The sequence below is a fragment of the Lathyrus oleraceus genome, chromosome 7 (genome assembly GCF_024323335.1).
Source record: "Lathyrus oleraceus cultivar Zhongwan6 chromosome 7, CAAS_Psat_ZW6_1.0, whole genome shotgun sequence".
In the NCBI taxonomy this organism is placed as follows: domain Eukaryota; kingdom Viridiplantae; phylum Streptophyta; class Magnoliopsida; order Fabales; family Fabaceae; genus Lathyrus; species Lathyrus oleraceus.
The window spans coordinates 336,222,626-336,230,661 of record NC_066585.1 but is presented as its reverse complement, the minus strand read 5'-3'; the positions used below and the strand labels follow the sequence as shown (position 1 = coordinate 336,230,661).

The following is an 8,036-nucleotide window of genomic DNA, read 5'->3' as shown; positions in this document are numbered from 1 at the left end:
GTAATATCATGGAATTTTCTAAGTATTCTCATATAGAAATAAAAATGGCATTACAATGTGTTAAAATGCTTATTGACTAAAAATGTAAACAAAAACTAGAGTATTAAGATGTAAAAAAAGAAGAAGAGATAAACAAATAAAACAAAGCAAAATAGGGGGTGCATGGTCCTGCAAAGTGTAAGGCCTAGAAGAGGGTGCAGGGCCCAACATCAGAAAGACCAACATTATAGCCTCAGAACAGGGGGTATTGCACAATAGAATAAGGGTGTGCGTTGTAAAGTTGGTTTGGGCCAAGGGCTTTAGCCCAACACATAAGATCCAAGAGAGTAGGGAAGATATTTCAGAAACAAGTTCAAATCACTCAGTCCAAACGCGTTATTTCCCTCCAAGCTATGGCAAAAAATTCCACCGCACCGGAAATCGCCTCCGGCAGTGGTGGAGGTCCAAACACCACCAAATCAATGTCAAAATGCTCGTCCATCCCTGATCTTTCACAATCTACCATCAATTCCCTCATATCCCTACCATGATTCTCAAATTGAACAAAAATATTCAAGAACCCTAAAAATCAAAATCAAAATTAAATGCTCTAGAGGAGGAATCAAAGCCTAAAACGTTAGGGCTTTGATCCATAGAGCCTTGTCCTACAATGAAGGTAATGGTATCAAAGAGGATGGATGAAGACATCAAAGAACTCATCGACGAGGAGGAGAATGGGCCCGGGGTCGTAGGAGTTGAAGAAGAACGAAACAGAAGAACGAAAGAAGCTCAATGCTCCAAGTACTCTTGATTTCAACTCATATTTGCTCAAATTCTTCTTTCCTTTTCTTTTCTTCTTTAGTCCGTAGATGTTGAAATAGTGGTTTTTTGGTTGTTGCGCTTGAGAGAGTGAAGAAATAGAGAGGGTTATGCAGAGAGGTTGAAGATGCTCACAAAGTGAAAATGGAGAGGATTGAGATTTTGTTTGTGAGTGCAGAGTGAATGAATGATTGTTGCTGATGAATCAGAGTGGAGAGTCGAATATATAGAGTTTGAATTGAGTAACTGAATTGGGAAGTCATTAAGGTATGTTAATAGAGTTTGGGCATAATTTCATTTCAGTTATGTTAGAGAAAAAGTTTGTTAGGATGATTCACATTGTTAAAAAATTATGTTAATTGTTAGTTATAGTTGGTTTAAGTTAGTTTTGGATTTAGTTAGTGAAGTTCTGTTAACTTCTGTTATTGTAATATTGGATGAATTGAAAAAAAAGATAGCTTCCAGTTAAAATGTTAGCATGGCTATTGGTGGTTTTGTTAGCTCTTTGTTAAAACAGTTAGGCTAATTTTGTAATTGAAATTCAGTTATGGTTAGTTGTTAGTGATAAATGAGTTAGTAATGTAGCTTTGTTAGATTTAATTGTGTTATAGTGGAGTAGTCATGACAGTTAGAATTAAGAAATGGGATTGTTATAAATTTAGATGTTAGTGAAAGTTAGTTAGAACCGTTAGTATAGGTTAGGAAAAACAGTTAGCTAATGAAATAGAAACTCGAGGTAGTTAGTGATGGTGTTAAGGGATGTTAATAATTGTTGTAAGCAATGGTTAATTTCCAACTATGTTAGTATGCATTGGTGTTTTATTGAATGTGTTATGAATTGTTATGGCTCTTGGTTAATTTGGAAATATTAGTTGAAGTTGGTGTGTTACTATGCTATGGTATTTGAATAGTTAGGGTTAATCGATGGTGAATTAGGAAAACATGATGAATCACATGGTTATGCCAACTAAAATGTGTTGAAAGTTTATGGAATCAAGTAGAACTCTGACTTTTTGTTTATGACTTAAGTTACAGCGCTACCAAACCAAAAACAGGCTTAGTTAGGTGCTCGAATTGCATGTGCATGTCAATGCAATTTGTGGTACTAGTCTAACTTAACTCTACTATGTGAACACTTGATGGAATGTGTGTGTTAGAGTTGTTGCTAGTAGCTAATAATAAAAATATAGGTTGTTATGGAATTTTTTTTGTTAGTAACTGTTAGCAAATTGAGATGAATTAACATGGATAATAGGACCTTTTAGATTGTTGATAGGTTGGTGTATGATGGATGATTGAGTTATGTGGATTGACTTATATTTTTGTAGGAAATGATTGTCATGTTTATTGGTTGGTTGGATTGGGTATAGGTCATATGTTAATGTATGGTATGAGTTCTGATTGTGTGTGTGTTTGGTTTGTTTGATGCAGGGATGGCGTACCTACGATGGAGTTGACATTGGCCTGGCATGGAGGTGGCAAGGTTTGGTTATGGTTTATGAGGGTTTGATCAAGGCATAAAGACTTGAATGCTTTTGAGTATCTTATGCATGAAGACAATAGAATTAGGGTTTTGGGATTAAAAAGTTTACTTTGGTCTATTGTTGACCCAAAAGTCAATAGTTGACCAAAGTCAACCCTATGTCAAAATGTGTACTTTGTATCATGTTTGAAATTTTGGATTTTTGTCATGTACTTTGGTGTTTTGAACATGAATTACCCTTGTATGGTTGTAACTTATTTTCTAAGCAATACAAAATGTCTTTCCCTCCAATTTTATGAACTTGAATTGCCTTGGATTTGAATCTTACCTTTCCCTCCAAAATCCAAGCTTTGAATTTCATTTGAAAGCTTTGATCATTAATCATGAAATTGGACTATGAATCTTAATGCCCTGTCTTGAATCCACACCACACATAATGAATAAGTGTAATTACCAAGCCCATAAAGAAACTTAATCAATCAAATGAATCTCCCATGGTTGACCAATGTGACATATGAAATCCCTGATTAAATCCAAAATCAGGATGCCACCCATGTGATCCATAGATGTCAAATATCAAGGATTAAGGCTTCATGGCCTTGAATTCAATAGAATTGTCACCACTAGTAAATGTATCATGGTATGCCCTGGATTTGGATTTCAAAGAAACCCTAGCTCCCTATTGATGTTTACTTCAAAAAAGGAAATGGTAGAATGAATGTGTTATGATGCTAATGAATATGCAATCGAACCATAGACCAAAAGTCATATGAAAGTGCAAAAGGGGAGGGAAAATTTTGGGGTATGACAGATGCCCACATTTAATCATCTTGAACCTGAATGTATGAATGGTGGCAGCCTTTCGGGCATCCAAGGTAGAAGGAGATTAAATACAAGAACATCAGAAAATTTGTCCGTTGAGAGAGAAGTGAGTGTGATGCAAGGAAGGTAAGTGTATTGATGGGAAGTTGTTTATTGGGTATGGAATGGTAGGACATGTCTTTGTATAGAATCACCTGATGGGGATTGACTGAAATATTTTATTGGAGAAATGGATCATTTGCATGAGAAAATGTTTGATATATATGATATATGCAATGTATGATTGATATTTCATGATGCATGAAGTTATTTATGTTGTTTTTGTAAGAGACATGAATGGTATCTACACGGGTGAGACTCTTTTAGTATGGTGGTAGACTCCGACTCTCTAACTTTTGATATCTGGACCAAAGAGCTTGTCACAAAGGAGAGGACTTCAAGTTGTCATAACTTGCTGGAGATTTAAAACCTGCTTCTGTTGGGGAGAAAAGTTTGTGTGATTTGATCGGGTAGTTATTGAGATGCTTTTGTGTATCACGTACTCAGAGTAAACTACAAATATCCCTTTAGAACTTTTCAAGTAAACAAGGTAATGCACAAAGTTTTTCCTCTCCTTTTTAGCTTTTTATTATTCTCAATTTTTTGTAGCATTATATGATAAAAAATATATTCAATTATTTTGAAAACAAAATACGAGAAATGAAAATTGACAACAAAAAGCAATTGATAAAGTAAAAGTGAATTTTATTGATTGTGGAAAAGTTTGTACATATGATATGTGTGCACAGATGCAAAATTCGAGAAGAGGAAATTACAAAAATTGAAAAAAAAAGGTAAATGACAATGGGAAATTTATTTGAATTTCCATTAGTTACAACATAGGTTGCCATCCCCTGTAAGATCTAGGTCCCAACACTTCACTTTACTTGACAATGACTGGATCGATCTGTTGCCGTTTGAGATCTGGATGTGATGAAGTAGGCTCAAGGTTGCAGTCAAATTCCTTTATCCCTAACTTTTTCCTGGACATTTTTCTCTTTTTCTCTTCCACCGGGATGCCCATTTTTGCCTAAGTCGACTTTTCAGGTTTTCAACATAGCAGACTTGTATATTTTTTGTTGATCCCTAACTTTTGCATGGACATTTCTTTTTTTTTTGTCCATAGGGATACCCAGTTTTTCCTAGATTGCCCTTGCGGGTGTCAATCTAGTGGGCTCTTTGTTAATTTCATTTTAGGCATAGTATTTTTTGACTGCACCAGAGTTCACGGGAAGCGGAAACTCCTCCCCATCCATGATGGTGAGTGTAACACCCCTTATTCTACCCCAAATTATTTAGCATATAATCAGAGTAAATAAGCACGCATATAAAGAAAAGGGCGTCACATCGACGTTTTCGAAACTTAAAACTTTTCAAAAACCAACAATACACCTGGCCAATTAAAGTACACATTCCAATCATCATGAATATTCAAACATATGCGTTCGCAGCGGAAAATAAGGAATACTCATGCATTTCATAAAATGACCCATGTCCCATACCATGGTCACTACTTCCAATTAAATAAAACGATTTATGACATAAAGCATATCAAAATAAGATACGAGTTCAACATCGCTAATCTACCCAGTGTTACATGACCAGAGCATTGACTCATTACCAATTCAAACTAAATACGGAAACTCTTCAGCTAATCTTGAGCGAGCTACCGTCCACCTACTCCAGCAATACTACTCTGTAGTATCTGCACGATACCCATGTAAAGGTAACATTCAAACAGAAAGGGTGAGAATTCCAAATCATTATGAAACAGCATAATAAGGCACAATGAATCAAAACACAATTTTAGAATTCATCACACTTAGTATAATCACGTCAATAATATTAACAGACAATTATTCCACATATTTCAATGTACGTCACACTCACAACAATACATGCATTCAATGATCACATAACTATAGACGACTCTATGCAAGACAATGTGACTCTATGCATGTGGTACCGTAATGTGAACTCAAAGTTTCACCGCTTTCCGATTCAATATCTAGAATCCAAGCCACGCTTCAGATCCGGACAAGACCAAAGCCTACGTCTGTTTCCAATAAAGGATCACCGCTTAATACTACGCCTAATCCCAATCAAGGATTAACGTCTGCTACGTCTGTTTCCAATTAAGGATCACCGCTTAATACTACGCCTGATTCCAATCAAGAATCAACGTCTGCTACGTCTGTTTCCAATAAAGGATCACCGCTTGACCATGCTATGAATGAATGCACACATACCAACACATATGCAATTAAGACCTCCTATACCGTCTTAACATCCACATATCACCATAACTCACAATTGGTACATATACACATTCATAATCATAAACCTTTCACAATTCAATAATGGCATACATACACATTCATGCAATATATCATTCACCAATATAGGCCAATCATCTAATATGTACACATAATTCCATTCCAAAACGTACACAATATTTAAATATCAATTTTTCACTTTTCAAACAGTGTTAACCTGTTAACGCATTTGGTTAACCTGTTAACGCAAGACAGAATACAAATTTTACAGTATTTCAACAGTGTTAACCGGTTAACGCCCTGGGTTAACCTGTTAACGCAAGACAGAATACAAATTTAACAGTTTTTCAATAGTGTTAACCGGTTAACGCCCTGGATTAACCTGTTAACGCAAGACAGAATGCAATTCTAACAGTATTTCAACAGTGTTAACCTGTTAACGCATTTGGTTAACCTGTTAACGCAAGACAGAATACGTTTTTGGCAAATTATAACAGTGTTAACCGGTTAACGCCCTGGGTTAACCTGTTAACGCAAGACAGAAATTAATTTTTTTAATTATCATAACAGTGTTAACCGGTTAACGCCCTGGGTTAACCGGTTAATGCAAAACAGAAAGCTGTTCCTGCGCTAACAACGAACAGAATGCAGAATTACCCGCATTTTTTGCCGTTGGAGGACTTCCGGACCTCCGATTTCGATTCCGTAAAAAGCTACACGTTCAGAAAATTACGACTCACCCAAATATAGATTCATTAACAGTTTTAACATAATTTATTCATCACAATTCAAGGGTATTTATCAAAACCTAATAATTCCAATTCATGCCAATTAAGGATTTCAACCTAAAACATGTTCCTACCCATTGACCCAATCATGCTAACCCATAATAGTAAGGATTTCCCCCCTTACCTTGTAACTCTGATGGAAACCTTAACTCCTCTTTACGTTCCCTCTCCTCTTTCTCTATTGCCTTCAGTGCTCAAGTGAATTATGATTCTCACTCCCTTCACTCTTACTATTTATAATAGTATTCTAGTTGGGCTTAAATCATCTAATTTAATCACTAGGTCCAATAATACCTAATATTTAAATACCTCTATTTAAATTCAAATAATTAACCACTCACTATGCACAATAGGTTAATTAATAATTATTTAATTATATCTCATATCAACTAAATAATTAATTACCACACTAATTAAATTAATTAATCCATTATTATACTACCTCACAACCGCTTAATTACTTAACACTCCAAATAATTAAATATAATATAAATATAATATAATAATTAATTCCTAAAATTGGGCTGTTACAACTCTCCCCCACTTAAAAGATTTTCGTCCTCGAAAATTCCTCAGACGAACAACTCCGGATACGATTCCCTCATCTTATCCTCGAGTTCCCAACCTGCCAATGGAAAATAAAACAAGCACCGACAGTGTTCTCACACACATGTCACATATTAGGGAACAAACATAACTAAACAACCTGGTCGGACGGACCGACCGGCTACTAATGTAACACATTAGTGACTATTGACCAACCGGTCGACCATGCTCTGATACCACTAATGTAACACCCCTTTTTCTACCCCAAATTATTTAGCATATAATCAGAGTAAATAAGCACGCATATAAAGAAAAGGGCGTCACATCGACGTTTTCGAAACTTAAAACTTTTCAAAAACCAACAATACACCTGGCCAATTAAAGTAACACATTCCAATCATCATGAATATTCAAACATATGCGTTCGCAGCGGAAAATAAGGAATACTCATGCATTTCATAAAATGATCCATGTCCCATACCATGGTCACTACTTCCAATTAAATAAAACGATTTATGACATAAAGCATATCAAAATAAGATACGAGTTCAACATCGCTAATCTACCCAGTGTTACATGACCAGAGCATTGACTCATTACCAATTCAAACTAAATACGGAAACTCTTCAGCTAATCTTGAGCGAGCTACCGTCCACCTACTCCAGCAATACTACTCTGTAGTATCTGCACGATACCCATGTAAAGGTAACATTCAAACAGAAAGGGTGAGAATTCCAAATCATTATGAAACAGCATAATAAGGCACAATGAATCAAAACACAATTTTAGAATTCATCACACTTAGTATAATCACGTCAATAATATTAACAGACAATTATTCCACATATTTCAATGTACGTCACACTCACAACAATACATGCATTCAATGATCACATAACTATAGACGACTCTATGCAAGACAATGTGACTCTATGCATGTGGTACCGTAATGTGAACTCAAAGTTTCACCGCTTTCCGATTCAATATCTAGAATCCAAGCCACGCTTCAGATCCGGACAAGACCAAAGCCTACGTCTGTTTCCAATAAAGGATCACCGCTTAATACTACGCCTAATCCCAATCAAGGATTAACGTCTGCTACGTCTGTTTCCAATTAAGGATCACCGCTTAATACTACGCCTGATTCCAATCAAGAATCAACGTCTGCTACGTCTGTTTCCAATAAAGGATCACCGCTTGACCATGCTATGAATGAATGCACACATACCAACACATATGCAATTAAGACCTCCTATACCGTCTTAACATCCACATATCACCATA

At 35.8% G+C, this 8,036-nt stretch overlaps 1 long non-coding RNA gene across 1 annotated transcript; it reads left to right on the top strand.

Moving 5' to 3' along the window:
• The first annotated feature begins 293 nt into the window (after window positions 1–293).
• Window positions 294–2,572, top strand: LOC127101351 (uncharacterized). Its single transcript, XR_007794613.1, has 2 exons — window positions 294–1,065; window positions 2,230–2,572. It is a non-coding gene; the product is annotated as an uncharacterized LOC127101351 (long non-coding RNA).
• The last annotated feature ends 5,464 nt before the right edge of the window (window positions 2,573–8,036 follow it).